The following is a 17,090-nucleotide window of genomic DNA, read 5'->3' as shown; positions in this document are numbered from 1 at the left end:
CCAAATGTTGGCAGTCACAGGTTTAAGTTGGTTTTGGGTTAGTGTTACGAACAGAAACACAGACCGCCCTTTAAAAACTTCTCCAGCCTTAGATAAAGAATCGATTGTTATACTAATGTTTGGGAGGTAATCTTAAGAATCATGGCCTACAACTAAAACATACCTACCAACAGTCCTGATTTCTGCAGGGGTTTCCCACTTTTAACCCCTTCATGCATGTTGCCGCAAATTTGTGACATACCCTGTCAGGTCTTGATGCAGCTGAAATGACCTTTGAAATGACCTTTCGCATTATTACCCGATGAACAAAGATTGTATCAGATCCATTATGTCACAATATATTGGTCAGGGGATGAACTTCTCATGTCTATATATGATATAACTTAGTTATAACTAATGTGTGTACTTTACTCAAGTTTTAATCTCTACTCAATTTAACATCTGTAAGAATGCAAAAACACATAAAAACAATCTATCTTAATAATTGTTAATTAATTTAGGCAGTAAGGGGTTAATCTGTTCTTCCACTGTACCTCTGATTTATCACATTGGTACCAATAACGTAGTGTGTTTCTGATTCTGAATTAGATGGTTGTTTATAAGTACTGTGTAGGATACGTGTCACTAGACATGGCAACACAAGTTGGCAGCAACAAGCTTGCACATAGATTTCAGCAGAGAACACAGAGGTAAAAAAGATGTTAGCAAGTATGTTTACCGTACAAAGCCCAGACAACATGTTGAGACACAGAGATCTCCAGCTTTGTCAAAGTCTAAAGTTGGAAGGTATGTTACTAAAAAAAATAAATAATAAAATTATATATATATATATATATATATATATATATATATATATATATATATATATATATATATATATATATATATATATATGTATGTATGTATGTATGTATGTATACTGTTGTATACATACATACATATATACATATATATATATATATATATATAATTTTATTTATCTACTATTAATTTAGTATATACCCCATATTTACTGTTGTATACATACATACATATATATATATATATATATATATATATATATGTATATTTTTACACATACACACTCACACACACACACACACACACACACACACACACACACACACACACACACACACATATATATATATATATATATATATATATATATATATATATATATATATATATATATATATATATATATATATATATAATGTTTTTATTAATTTATTAATTAACAAATTAATTAATTAATTAATTAATTTATGTTTTTTTTGGGGGGGGGGGTCTTTTTATGCCACTAATTGGATAGAGGTGGACATTGGATAGAGTAGAAAAAGAATGGGGCAAACCTAATGGAGCGCGACCTAGGCCACTATGCCATCTGCGCTCCATGACATTCATTTTCAAGTTATTCAAGTTTTGAATAATACAAATAATATGAATAATACTGGGAATTTACCATAAGGACAAAGGTACCACTTGTTTTTTGGTCACTCTTTGTTTCTATTTAAGTCCACAATCACAAGCAGCCTGAAATCATGGGAAAGACTGTTGACTTTACATATGTGCACCTGCCTTCAGACCAAAAACCACTATGACCACCATGAGCTGGACCTAGCAGTGGATCTATGAGTCTATGGGCTTTAACAACATCTCATCAGTACAGACCGATCACCTCCATAACATTGGCGTAGTAAATGGTATAGGAGCCTTAACCAAGTTTTGAGTTTATAATGAGCATATGTTTCAGAGGTTGGGCATTTTTGTATTTTGAATTATTCCCTTAATCTAAGGAAACATTGAGATATTTTGAAATGCCAGTGTTAGATTGTTAGGAGCTACTGTACACATATTGTTTATAACTGCATTAGCTCTAAAGGAACAAGAGGTTATGCACTGTACTTCTCTGCATTATTTTGTTTCACACAGAGATAAAAGGAAAGTCTATCTGAAACAGTTAATACAGGGATGAGCATTTGTAGAGTTCAAGAAGAGGAAAAGGGGCACAACCTTTTCTGGCGCTTAGCTTCTCAGAGCTTGTTGCCCCTTTGTTTCAAAGAGGAGGGGATTTGGAGGATTATTTATCAGTACAGAAATACTCATATAGTATAAACTGCACTGGATCGTTCTGTAAAGACGTCAGTGAGCTCATTACCCTCACTGAGAGATCTGATATCTGAGACGAGGTTCACACAGCTCCAACTCTGGGTGGAGCAGGAGGGAGTGAATGGAGCTCCAGATAGATTTGTCTCACATTCCACACACATTTAGCTCGCACTCTAAACTCTGTCATGCCGTCCAGCTTGTAAATGTACTTTAGCTCCACCTGTTGAAATCATGTTTTCATACCTGCAGCCCTGACTGACTCTGATTTCATGGATTCAGTATAAATATTGAGAGAGAGAAAAAAGATATAAGTTAAAAAAAAAAGAAAAACTTTCCATATGCAGATTTCGGTGAGCATTTAGTGTATGATCATATTACATGCTGATCCCATTGTGAACCGTGACTAACCAACAATGATGATATCTATTCAATTTCACTCTCTGCTTAGACTTGAGGGTATTCACAAAAGCTAAATATAAAGAAATCCTTCCTGGCTCATAGTTTTGTAAAAGACTTCCTGCCCGGCTCACATCAAAGCATCTTCCCACAAAAACTTGCCTTTGAAGTCGGCAGGCTCATAACCCCTTTGAGACGTGTAATAATTTACCATTAATGACTGTTTGTTACTCCACCAGAGATAAAGGATTATCTGCTCTGGGCCCCCACACTCTGCCTGATGAGCCCATGAACCACAGTGCCCATTAACGCTGACTTAGGATCTCTGTTGAGTATATGAAGACAGATATGATGTAGTTATGGTTGGAGTTTTGATTCAGCTTCTTTTTTAATTGACTCTAACCCAACATGGTAAGATTGGGCAGGAGATAACAGAGATAACAGGAGTCAGATTTAGCTGTGACCTACTTGCAAGATCTGAAACTGTTATAGCCAGTATTACCTTTTTCTATCAAGGTCTCTTTCTTAGTATTTTATAATTTATTCATTCATAAATATTCATTTTTATATCATAATTATTACAACAGACTTTGATGACCTCCATTTTCCTTTGTGTTGATCTGTTTTGGTTTGAGTCCTCCAGTTTGAGAAACTGAACAACTGACAGAAACCTTTCACCCTTGAGTCTGCTGTAGTTGTGATCTTTTTATATATTCCTCCGTATGTAGCAACAAGAGAAAACTGCTTGGGTGTTAGGAGGTGAAACGTTTGCTGAGGTCTCACAGTTTAGAGCGCACACAGAGCAGAAGAGCATAAATGCAGGAGTACACTGATGGATGGAAAATGCATATCTAGCTCAGTGCTTTTTCTCCTGCAGTTTTTGATGTTGGCTTTAACATTTGGAATTAAAAGAATGATGATACAGGATCCTGCACAAATGTTTGGGAGTTCTGGGATTGCAGGGTAGGGGTTGGTTTTGATATTCAGAATGTCTATTTGGCATTTTAGTACCCTTAAAGACAGGAAGCATTTTTTTTCTGCCCATCTTCTCAGAAGGAGGGTAAAATATGTGACTTCAAACTGAGCAGGGCTCTAGATTATTTTTTTGCATTGGTTGCACTGGTGTGCCCATTTTTTATTTTATTTTGTTGCACCAGCATAAAATATAGGTTCATCCAAATTTTTCATTGTGTTGCCTTTTACACCGTAAGGTCACCTTTGTTATTGCTCTCCATAACTTTCATATAACATTAATCATTTTTAACTCCAATTGAACATTTCAAACTCAAACATTTCAATCAAGTAAAATATTTTCAAGAAAAAGTTCTGGAGTTTAAAATGCTTCACTAAGACCTAACATCATGTCTCAGGGGCCGTTTACACGACAACAGTTTTAGGTCGAAACGCAAAACTTTTGTTGCGTTTCAGCCTCGCGTTTACACGAAAACGGCGTTTCAGCAGACCTAAAACGCAAACTTTTGAAAACGGCCTCCAGAGTGGGATTTTTTCTGGAACGCTCCCGACACTGTGCCGTGTAAACAGTAAGCTGGCGTTTCAGTGGAAACGCTGACGTCACACTCTGCCTCACGCACGCACGTGTTCAACAGGACAAAAGTACCATTGTTACGATCGTCACGAACTACCGCGTTGTGAATGTGTTGTGCTTGTGCTACTCAATCTGCTGTATCTGCTGACTGTCTTTCAACAAAATGTGCATCTTTTGCTTCACTTTTTAACTTAGTATTCCCCAGTACACTAGATGACCGGCTCAATTCTACTTCCGTAGAGATCTCCCAAAAGTGGCATCTGGACAAGACAGCTATAGCACCACCTACAGGCCTGGCATGCTTACCACAGTGTTTTCAGTCCATCAGCGTTTCCATGTAAACGCAGAGTTTTTTCACTGCGTTTTCACAGCGTTTTCAGATGACATGTCGTGTAAACAGGGCCTCAAGGTCTTATAGCAGGTCTCTGTTTGCTGTCACATGCCCCTCAGATAGCAAACTGACCTGATTATTACTGCCTGCCCCTAAAAACAGCTGGGAGAAGTGCCACTTTTTTCTACACACGTGTCACACCCTAAAGTTTGTATTTTAGACAGGTGGGTTTTTTTTTAAGATCTAACACCTTATGAACTGCTTACAAATGAACAATTACTGGCCATATTCTGACTGCACTCCTGACAGTAAATGGTGCATTATGTTTTGTCCGTTGTTGAACCTCAGCCAGGGAAATTGTTTCAGCCGGTCCTGTCTGATTCTGAGTGTGATGTTATTGTTGAAGGACTGGACCTGGCATCTTACCAGGGACCGAGGGCTTGGTGTCTTGGCTGGATGGACTCTCAGCAGTGGGGATGGTTGGAATGACAGCAGTAGGCTTAGTTTTCTACTTGAAGAAACTTACAATATTTGTATTGCCCTTGATTTAACCTAGTTTTATCACACGTATTTTCTTTTACCGTTTCAGTTAGGCTACTCTGACGCTCAGGTGCCAGAGTGGCCTAGTAGTGGTTTAGAGCAGTGAGTGAACAGAACCACAGCCATTCAGAAAAGGCAAAAGACCTGCCTGAGCTCTGTCTCTTATTTGTTTAAACCACAATGTGATCCTATTGTGAGTGTGAGTTTGGTCACACAAAAACACAGAGAGATGATGTGCTTGTGAAAGAAATCTACGTTTCCAGCTGGGCAGCGTCAGGTGCAACAGAGCGACCTGGAAAAAACGCTTAAAAATTTTGGTCACACTTAGAAGCCCTGATTTTAAGGTCAGGGTATATGCTGAAACCCAGAGGTTAATTTCACTACCTTTTTAAGATTTTTTTTAAAAACCTTTCAAAAAGTTTTAAGACCTCATCGCAATTTTAAGCTGTTGGTAGCAACCCATCTTTAGCAGTTGTGGTTTAAATTTAAATAGAAATGAGGTAAGCTGTGAAGGAATAAAGCTTGAAAAAATAAATTAGTTGACACTCCCATTCTTGTACCCATACAACAGCAATTATTCAAGGCCAACTTGCTGAAAAAACAAGAACTTGTTTCATCATTATCAAAATTTAGGAAATTTTGCCTGAGACCATGTGATATGCTTTCCATCAGCTTCTTGTGTCCACCATCAGCACATCATTGATGACATGTAAACAGGCGGCAATCTAGATGGACTTGCATGGTTCATTGTGTGAAATCTTGCATGTCCATTTTGCCAAGCTCCAATAGCTGACAACTTCAGTGGCCAAATGCTTAACGGCCCCGTCAGGGGACAGTTGCAAGGAGGAAAGAAATATTCATGGATACTTTTGGAGTAAAAGCTTGAACACCAATGAAATTTAATACCTCAGAAAACCATAATTAAGACTTTTTAATACTTTTTAAGAGCCTTAATTTTCCCACAAATGATTTATCAACTTCAATACTTTTTAAGACCCCGTGGACACCCTGGTCCACTAATGTGATGTGTCTAAGTGACATGTGGCATGCAACAGAGTTGGCGCTTTATTCTGTTGATTTTGTTTGATGTTTATAATAGAAAACCTATCAGAAGACAAAATTCCAAGGTAGGTAAATGAATTTTTTTTTTGTCTTAACATTAAAAATCAAAATCTGGCTGATACATCTTGAAATAAAATCTTGATCTTGAACTAAACTCTTTAGATCTTGATATAAAAATAATGTCTTATGGATCTATCAAGTGAAAGTAGCTCGCATTAGGTCCATGAACACTTGTTTCCAGCTTTGGCAGTGCAACCTTTTGTCCAAATATGATTACTCATGGTTGTGACCACCTACTGAACTTGAAGCTTCATATGTGAAAATGCTTTTGTCCAAAGCAGCGTACAACAAATATAAGAAACCAGTGGGTGTCGTCTTTGTGGCTTTTATTTGGACGTGTCTTTGAGGTCTGTTCTGGACAGTGTAGCATGAGAAGAAAGAGACAGCCACCATATGGCTGAATGAGATCTATTCTTTGTCCCAGATGGCAGCTATCGTACTCAGCCAAGTGTTACAAACAAGGCTATGTTAAGTTAGTTTGACTTGTGTGAAAGCTCAGATTTAGAGCTATCAATATTTAACCAACACGGGAGAGTACATTTCCTTTGGCATGAGTAACTCCAATGTCTTACTCTCAATTAGACGATGTTTGAGGTGTTTGAACTATACTTCCTAGAGTCTGACTTTAAACAAAACCCACAAACAGATTCTCGGTGTAGAAAATTTTAAGACAAGTGATAGTAATACATGGCAAAATGTAATTTCACATGTATCCTGTGAGTTTGGGAATATTTCTGCATGATGTGTGCCTATATGTCATATCACATCATATCATCTCTTTATCACATGCTCTTTGTGCAGGTACCACTTCTTCCCTCTTCTTCCATGTGAGTATTCTGTTTTTACTCCAAGCCTAAACATCTCTCTCTTCTGTCGGATGGCTTTATCAGTGCGTACTTGTCTTTTCGCGGCACAGATTGTGAGCCATCGCCTGTGTCAGCTCCTGTGAAAGGCCTGCGTGCGCCCTGATGTCAGTGGTACTTACTTCATCATTGGCTCGAATCAACATCAAAGCCCAGGCAGACGCTGCTGCTGTAGATGGCTGCTGTGTGCTCAGCCGGCGTGTTTGTCTGAGCATCTCTCAAGTGCTTTTTAATTAAGAAGAAAAGGACGCCAGGGCTTCCCAGCAGTGTGAAGGCTGCCCTTTAGAGCCTTTAGTAATCGACCAATCACTTCAGATCAGTGAAATGTAATACATTATGCTGCTCCACATTTCTTGCTCTCTTTTTGCCCCTGAACTTTCCCAAATAATCTTTAGAGCAAACCTCCTGCAGTCAATGAGGACTGGTTCTTACTATTCATCAGTCAAAGTAATTTTGAAAGAGAGCGAGTGTTAAACAGATATTATAAAAAAGGAATTTTGTGCACTTCAAAAAGCGCTTTTTTATTTCTAGTACACACATTAACTTGACATGTAAAAATATACATTTTCAAGATATACTAAACTAAGAATAAGGCATCTAGTTATCTTCTGCATTCCTTCCTGTGTCACAATGAGTTTCTAATATGGTGGTCATAACATGCCCCAAAACTCAATGAACCCTGCAGGGCAGGATAGGGTTCACAAAGAGAGGTCTTGCAGGGTTCTGGGGCAAAAGATTTGTTTTTATGCAGATGACATCTTTGTTTTTTCACAGAACGTGAGGTTAGCATTCCCAAATAGATATCCTCACTAAAAAAGTCTGGAAATGGCTCTAGATACCAATTAAATATCCCAAAATAATTAAGAATAAAAAAACAAAAAACAAAAAATAAATAAATCTCAAGTTGTTATTATAACCCTCTGAAATTTCTATTGCAAATATCTGAATTTAATGGAACTCAGCAGCCTGTTCTACAGCTGATAGCTAGCTAGCTAGCTAGCTAGCTAGCTAGCTAGCTAGCTAGCTAGATAGATAGATAGATAGATAGATAGATAGATTAAAAAAATGGATAGATAGATAGATGCTCTCTGTTTTGAAAATAGTTAATAGCCAATGAGTCAAATGTACAAAAAATAATTTAAAAAATTCTCAAGCTGTAATTGCATCCCTCTGAAATTTGCATCTGAAATATTTGAACTCCAATTGAGCTTAGCAGCCAGGACTTCATAGAATTTCTTTAAAAAAAAAAACAAAAACAAACAAAAAAAAAACGGACCCATGAATCCAGTTAATAAGTCACAAAAAGTTATGAAATTCAGTGCTACAAATTGATTAATACATTCTCTACATTTAACTTTACAATAAACTAAGCTAATTTTGCATCTGCTGTAGACTTTTTTGGCACTGTTGTTGTTACCTCCTTATGCTTCAGCATCTCTTTGCATATTGTTGATCTTTTACCAATGATGTGGAGTAGCTATTGAATTAGCAATAGTGTGTATGCTATAAATAGCAAAACAATGCATAATGGTTATATGTTAGGACAGCTGCTCTGACCTTGTTTAAGAGGCTTAGCCATGTAAACTGATATTTAAACATACCGTGAAAGGCAAACCTGCTTTAATTTTCTGACCCTGTTTTTATGATGATTTAGATCGGAGTGAACATAGCTGGATAATTACAGCCTTAAAACATGACAAAAATAGCCATTATGAAGAGGGGATGACTGTGCTGAATTCTGCCTTTCAGCTGTTTTTTCTCTTTCTCCAACCAGCAGTAACAGCTACTTCATTATGAAAGAGAAAAACGGTTTACCCGCTTTGTGATGACTGCGCCTCTACATGAAAATCTCAAAGAAAAATAAGTTAAAGAAATGGTTAATTTTTTTTAAACATTAATTTCTGTAGCTATGAGGTAAAAAAACTTTTACGGCCTTTATTGCATACCTGCAACATCATGAGTTAAGTCAGTAAATGGTCATGTGCTAGCAAACAGAGTGCAGTTTAGCATGTCAAGCTTCACGGTGACCACCTGATGCACATTCCTTTACACACTCCTTGTGATTTGATTTGGCAAGAGAAGAAGAAATCAGTGACACTGACTAAATTTTTTTTAATATTTCCTGCAGTAACCTGCACACTTTTATGCCATTCCATGAAAACTGCACCTAAACTATACCAGTAGTCTCTTTCCTATATATTTATTTACACAGTTATGATCCAACCCAACAGCAAAACATGTCAAGGCTTCAGGCAAAACAGAAGTTAATGCATACTTAAAGACTTGTAAACCAAAACCAAATAAACAAGAAAAATATTTCAATAAATTTCAAAGTTTGACTAAAAATCTGACTAAACTGACAAGAAAAAACACCTGAATATTCTTGGTTCATCCTCAATGCTTGAGGCATTTTTTTATTTACAAGAAATTAGGGGTTCAGTATGTTGTTCAAAAATACACTGTGACACACTCCTCAAGTACCTGTTGAAAGTATGGTCTACACACAGACAGAGAAAGACTCCTTTGAAATGACCACATAAAATGCGACTGCATCCATGCGAGTGTGTTCTTAAAGCATTTCAAATGAGTGAGTATGAGGCACAATAGAGGCCTTGTTTCATGGTTTGCCCTCAGATCCCAATCATTAAATCTGCTCCTACAACGATTGGGAAATGAAGAGTCAAAGACAACAGAACCTTCTGTTTATAAATCCAGTTTGAAGGTGTCTTCGAACTCTTCCTTTTATCTTCCATCTCTCATTTGCTTGCTGTTGATTAAAGCTTATCTTTAAGCGAAGACACCATACGCCTGCAGTACCCTCTGAGGGATGTTTGCCTCCTATTGAAGGAAATCAAAGAACCGCTGCAGCCCACATATTATGATCAAACACACAGAAGAATCTCCCACATTCGCCATAGGGAACAGGATTTTACCGAATGTGTGCAAACACGGATCCACCCACGGAGATGGACATGGCATGTAGGCATTTAACCAGTCGAGAGCAAGAGCAGGTTACACACTGCAGATACATGACTCAAAAAAGGAGAATCATATTCCATAGTCTCATAGTCTCAGTGTCACAGCACTTCTTGGTTCTTGTTGATTCAACTTGGGAAACAAAGAACTTAAGACTCCTAATCTAATTGTAAAGGCCAAAGCGTGTATTGTACCTCTGCACCAAGCGAATGCGCGACTCAGAGCTCAATCCACAAGCTCCAGTTTTACATGGTAAACAAGAGGCTCTTTTAAGCTCCTTTGTTTCATGTTTCGTTTTGGTTCAGGCCTCCTTTCCTCTCCTCTCCTTCTCTACTCTGCCCTCCAACTATTTCTTACTGTAAGGAAAGAGAACCAGTGGTGTGCAATGAACTATCCTGAGTATAATGGGATCATACTGGATGAAAAAGGATAAACTGTACTGAAGGTCAATGTATAGTGCTAATTGCAGTTTAAAGAGGATTATAAGACTATACACTGCATGAGAGAAGCCTGTTATGAAATTGTGTCGCGCTGTGATTGGTGAACGGACATCACTGACTCTAGAAAAAGGTTTAAAGGTGGTTTTAAAAACAAAAAAGAACCGAAAAACAAAACATGGTAACACTTTAGAAAAGGGAGCACTTATTCACTATTAATTTGGTGCTTACTAATGTGCATATAAGTGGCATACTAGCCCTTTATTTAATAAAAATAATATGATTAATGGTGTGGGCTATCAGGGCCTTGTAAAGGGGCAGTATCACATGAACAGTAATTCTTTTAAATAAATTAATTAATTGTTACAATTGAGTAATTCCATTTGATAATTAGGAGTTAATATAATGAAGCCTTAATTCATTCATTAATAGAGGAAGAATAAGGCTATGTAGAGTAGAGTAGAATAGAATAGAGTAGAACTTCATTGTCATTGTAACAAGTACAACAAAATTGAAGCCAGCAATCAAGAAAACAAAAGTAAGAAAGTGTATAGAAAGTGCAAAAAGGTCCATAAGAAAATAGATGCTGACAGCTTGTCCATCATTGTCCAGTTCAGCCAGCCTCCACCTCCACAGGGTCCAGGACTGAGCTTCTTCAGTCATGCTCCATCTCTGTCTCCTGGATCCTGTCTGCTCACAGCAGGTGAAGCTCTACCAATGTGGGCGTTGACGTCTGATGTTAGCTCCGTTAGCCATGTCTGTGTATAGCATGATGCTACTCTGCCCCCTGGTATTCCCTCTGTTGCTGGGTTAGCACAGCTAGCTCGTCCATCTTATTGGAGATAGATCTTACATTCCCAGTAACAATGGACGGAAGGACAGATCCATGTCGTCACTTCTCAGCTCACACCTGAGAACCAGCACGTCGTCCTCACCTCCTTCTCCTCACCTTGTGGGAAGACATCAGGCCTTACACCAGTTAGCATTGACATGCTACAGGCTGCTAACAGCTGAGTTCACATGTAAACAATGCAGCCATGGTTTATGTAGGATCTTCAGACAAACACAGGAGAAAAAGTAGTAAAAATATCACTGAAGCCACAAAAAGTTTGGTGTCCATGACCAACAAATGAGCTATACAAAGTAATGATCCACTCCAAATACAAAGATTATGAAAAAGAGACAAAAAAATTACAAGAAAAGGACAAAGAAGAGAGAGCTGCTGAAAAAGGCAGCCATAGCAAACAGGGCAGCGCCTTGCAAGGTGTTAATACGTGCTTAATTAATACAAGTAAAGGGCTAGTATGCTGCTCATATGCACATTAGTCAGCACCTTATTAATAGTGACTATGTGCTCCCTATTCTAAAGTGTCACCCAAAAAATGAAATCTAAAACAATCTGAAGTGAAATGGTAGTGAAAATATACTTATTCAATAATGCTGCCTATCTCAAGCAGGTTCCTGTAAGATTTAATAAATCATGAGGGGTAAAAGTGATTCTTAAATCTGTGTCAGCTGGAAATACTTTTTGAAGAAGGAAAACTATTTTGAGCAACACCAGAGATATTTCTGGTCTCTGTTGATGCACTTTCCTTAAATAGCCTGTTGTCTGTGATCTGCAGATTGCCACTCTCCACTTCATTTTTATTTGTGTCACTAAATCTGTCGTCATCCTGTTGGAGAATGAATCAATCTGTAAAACAAGCTACTATGGAAGATATTCGAGCTATATCTTGGTTCATATAAAAAGCTAAGTGCTTGAGACACCTTCAGTGAAGAAAACCATCTCATATTTCTCTGACTCTGCTTGACATCTCGGCCTCCACAACCCCGTAAGTATGTTAAGCCAGCTATAAATAATCATCATTATAAATCAAAGAGCTATGGGCAAGTGCGAGTGTGATAGCTCGGATCTTGCTTTGCCGATTGTTCAACACCCCTTCAGAGGATTCCTCGGTGACATACAACACTCCACCCCTCCTCTATGTCGCAAACACTTTGAACTGCCAGTGCGAGGTCCCATCACTGCCAGAGTATTCTTAAAGATTCTGTCCAGATGGAGCATGAAGAAATACTCCCTTCATCTCTCTTCCTCTCCCACCCAACCTCCCTTCATCGTCCTACCTAATGAGGCGCTCTGCTTCAGCATGTGGGTGCCTTGAGTCGAGTCGCAGCAGCTCTGGGCACCAATCTGGATGCTTGTAACAGTGTCAGACCTTCAGCATGCTGCAGATTTCATTCTCTCTTTCTGTGATGTTTGAAGCTCCAGTATGCAGACACATACAAGTAATTAGAGTCAAATATGTCAATACACACTTTCACACTTTGGCCTGGGGCTTTTTTATTTTTATTTTTACCTCCTTGTACTTCATTCCCATGTAGGTATCTGCTCTTGCTTTTCATGATTTTACTGAAAAAGAAAGATAAATATTTTTTTGTTGTTTTAGAAAAAAATGAAAAATTCAGTATTTCAAACTCCCAGGGTCTTTATAAAGTCATCCTAGGGGTAAATAAACGCTCCTGGTACACCTTTTAGTGTTCTTATTCTCACTTCCCTTTTTCTGAAATATTTGTCCCCTATTGAAGCCAACCCCAGACAGTGTGATAAAAATGTGTTTTGAACTAAGCTCCAGGGTTTCACCCAAAAATGGGAAGTCAGAATTTTGAAAAACCATTAACAAAGATTTTAGCCCTGGGGCTTGATTCAAAATACATTACCATCACACTCGATCACCCAAAAATGGGAAGTCAGAATTTAGGAATCAGCGTGGGGGGTATCCTCACAGACTGTATAATGAATGGACATAGTCTCTACGAGGTCGCCCAATCTGTTCCCAAACAGAGTAATGATGCCAGTTGTTTGCAAGGGCCAGATTTGGAATGCTGGTGGTGAGATGGACTTTGAGCCTCCTTACCAACAGCTATAGGGTGCCAGACCAGTCAGTCATGTGAGCTGTGAGCTGTGTCAGGAAAAATCAATGCCTGTAAAGTGTGCGGCAAAAGAGAAGTGAGCTAACCCAAGATGGACCAGACTGTAAATGTTTCCTAATGTTGCAAGAGTCTGTTTTTTTTTTCCTTGGCTTGGTTTGTTAGTGGTTTCCTGTTATTCTGCAGCCAGCCTTAAAGATGCTGTTAGGAGGATCTGTTTTAATTGTACCCGCCGTCTTCTGGCCTAGAGTTTCACGCAAACTGTCGTAAATTACTTTTAGCAAGGTGTGTGTTTGTTTTGGAACTAAATGGATTATTAATCAGTACAGTTATATAGCAATACAGTTTGAAACGTGACATCAAGCAAACATAGTTGACTACATGTAGCGACATTGGGAGCCCAGTGCTCCAGTGTAGCTATAGGCTAACATGACATCAAGTAAACTATGTCAGTTTGTAAGTAGTTTACTAGCCGTTCATAGTTAGCACAGCTGGCAGCCCGGTGCTCTAAGCCATGTCCATAATGTGTGATGTTAGTAAATCCTGGTTAGTTATGTCCTGCCAGTCATCTACCAAGCAGAGCTAACGTAACCTCACTCTTCATTTTATTGATAGACTCTCAAGTTTGAACAGACCACTGCAGAATAACTGCTGACTGTGGGTTGGGATGAACATAATCAAAAACAGTTTAGCCCCTATGTTAGCCTTTAGCTCGGGCTGAATCACTCTCCCATTTAGCTTCTTCTGCTCTCCTGTCATCTTTCTGTCTAACAATTAGGCTCCTGTGTCCACCATCACTACAAAATTGATAGAAGAAATGGCTTTCAGCAGAGGAAAACATTGATGTATCTTCTCACTACTAAATTATTGTCACAGAGACTTAGACATGCCGTATCCCTCTGGTCCTGCCCGACCTGATTGGGAAGCTACAAAGTATCATTTGGAAATAGCCTTTATTGGCGCTGATGATCTCATTTTAAAGTGTTGATTTTGACCAGGCATATATCTAGAAGGGAGACTTTTTCAAGATCACTTTCAAAGTTCTCACGGCCCCTTTTAACGGACACTCAAACTGCAGCAGCTTTTGGCACTCCTACATAGGCTTCATTTAAAAAAAATGGATGTTGCCCCTTAATTTTAGTACAAGAAGTTTGGAAAACCAGAAACATGAGGTTTAGCCCCTGGGCTAGATTCAGATTACATTTTTATCACACTGGCTGGTATTGGCTTTAAAAGAGCACAAATATAGAAGAAAAATTCACCCAAAGTCAAAATTTAAAAGAAAAAAAGAAGAAAATAAAAGGTGCTTTTATGAAATACCTTTTTGATTATTTTCACACCTCAAGGGTACACCTTTGGTGTTTTTTTCTTGTCCCAAAATTTGTAAAAATTTTGCACAGGATCATGTTTCCTATATTTATATATTTAGAACATTCACTGCACTATCACTGTTTAAGCAGAAATGTAGCAGGACCAGAAACGGTCTAATGACTGTTCAAACGACACTGCTCTCATGTGTTTTGGAGGACTTCTGCAGAGTGATACACACACACACACACACACACACACACACACACACACACACACACACACACACACACACACACACACACACACACACACACTGTAACATTGTGACAACAGGAGTGTTTATGTCTGACCCCCCTTGGAGTCTTTGTAATGTCTTAGTCTGAGACAAGAGATATGTGGTTCCTCATTTGAATTGAATTGATTTTCTTGCAGGTTTGCTACCTGTCACTTACATTACTCTACACTTTCATTCGTTGAACTGGGCCTCTCTCTGTCACCAACCGTAGCCTAGAGTCACCTCATTTTCATCTCATTATGACAAGACTGCTGCTCTGCCTTCTTGTTCCCTGCTTCAGGACCCCATCTGGTGTGTTTACAATGACATGGATCATTTCCCTCAGTGCCTGAGGGGTTTATAGCAAGCCTACACGACCAAGGGACCTCTCTTCTGGATCCTGTGTAAATTAGTGGGGGTCTTCGTAGCCAACTGCAGCTCAGAAATCAAATCACGTAAAATAGGAATTTATTTTCCAATCATTGTAAAAAAGGAAAACATCTGTAGCAGATAATTGCAAAAAAGTCTTCCCTCATGCTGTTATGTTGTGTTATGTTATGTTATGTTATGTTATGTTGTGTTGTGTTGTGTTGTGTTGTGTTGTGTTGTGTTGTGTTGTGTTGTGTTGTGTTGTGTTGTGTTCAATACTATAATCTTTTTTTAAACACCAACAAACTTCAGATTTTTTTGAAAGAAGTAGCAGAGCTAAATGATAAATTTCAGACTTTTGAAGGTAGAATGAATATAAACAAATATTTTTACAGAAGAGCAGGGTGTAGGATGATCTACTTTGTGCCAAGCTTTGCAGATATTTTTCAAGAAGGTTGTGCAGACAAAGAGAAAAAGCTAGTGTAGGAATTCAGTCCTTTGTTGTCAAGCTGATTAATGATTTGCCCCAGTAGACCACAGCTGGAGCTCAAGGCTTAATGATAAAGGGGTGATGTGAGTGTATGTCTGTGCCGTTGGGGGTGGTGTTTTGGGAGCTGTGGAGGAATTATGTGTGGTGGTAATGAGGCGGTAATGTGGGTATGTGCTGAAATTTGAGCAGGTTGAAACCAGAGATGAAGTTTTCTTTCATGGGCTCCAATGTGGATGATATTCAGTTCTGGGGGATTCTTCTGCATCTCTAGCTCTGCAAATGTATTTTTTCATCATTCTGCAAAGCTTGTTTTAGCTCTCGCTTATTTCTTAACATGTCACACTGGCCAAACTCTCTGCATGAACACATTTCTGCTGTTTGGTTGACCTTGAATTGATAATATGAATTATTTAAACGTGGCATGTACATTGCTAGTATGCAGTCAGGGCAATGGGAGGCACACAGTAGCAGGCTCCTATGGATGCATGTACTCATGCATGTACATATATGGTGCATGGTTTGCCATCATAACTGAATTATAGTTATAAGATCTGCATGAATGGCTATATGTGTAACTGTAAACAGTACTTTCAGCTGACTGACTAATTTGTTGTCTGTGCATGCTTCTGTTTGCAAGGGCAAAATTTCCCTAGCAACAACTTATTCACATCAGCAAGGTGTCTTTCAAATCTCAATTTCCTGCCCCTCTGTGACCTTCTCTTTTATTTTTCCCTTTAAAGACGTAAAATAGGGAGATGTTGAAGGATTTCCGCGCTGGGCTTGAGAACGTGTGTGAGCAGTAAAGGGGGGGATGGATAGAGATATGAAGCTGAGGATGTGGCTCGGGAGGAGAGTAGACCCTTGGGACATGCATCCAATGTGCTGTAAACCATAACGGCCCCATAACAGGCAGATTTCTCATTTCCACGATGCCCGAGCTATATCTCATCTACTGACAATCCCACTGAGACCCACATGAGGCAGGACAGCACACTCAGCGTTGGAGGAGGGGAAGTGAGCTGGTTTTGGAAATGCAGAAAAGAATACTGAATTTCATTTGTTTTGGAGGTTATCTAGGGACAAAAAAAATCCTTAAAGGTGCAGTGGCTTCTAATTCTCAAAGAATAATGGGATTGAAATGAGGAGGTTAGCTGTTGAAGCATTTCGATCAAAAGATTTGTCAGGTTTTCATTTTCTTGCCCATTTTCAAACTTTCACTACATCAGCCATTTTACCAATTCAAAAAAATGTTGCTGGTGCTCCTGCCTTGTTCTTGATGTACAAACATTAATAAAAGATACATGTGGAGCTGTGTGCACATAAAAAAGGATAGTGGCTCCTAATGCCTCTGAGGTAATGCCATATTAATGAAGAGTGGGCAGGGCAGTAACCAGC

General features: G+C 38.7%; 1 protein-coding gene across 1 annotated transcript in view; it reads left to right on the top strand.

Annotated features, from left to right (window-relative positions):
- The window catches only part of plppr2a (phospholipid phosphatase related 2a), a 146,955-nt gene that overhangs the window by 82,023 nt on the left and 47,842 nt on the right, over positions 1-17,090 (top strand). The window lies entirely within an intron of this gene.

The sequence above is a fragment of the Halichoeres trimaculatus genome, unplaced genomic scaffold (assembly GCF_033239565.1).
Source record: "Halichoeres trimaculatus isolate MK-OKI-2021-1 unplaced genomic scaffold, fHalTri1.1 fHalTri1_scaffold_20, whole genome shotgun sequence".
Classification (NCBI taxonomy): Eukaryota; Metazoa; Chordata; class Actinopteri; order Labriformes; family Labridae; genus Halichoeres; species Halichoeres trimaculatus.
Note: the sequence above shows the minus strand (reverse complement) of the source record. Positions and strands in the feature narration are given on the sequence as shown.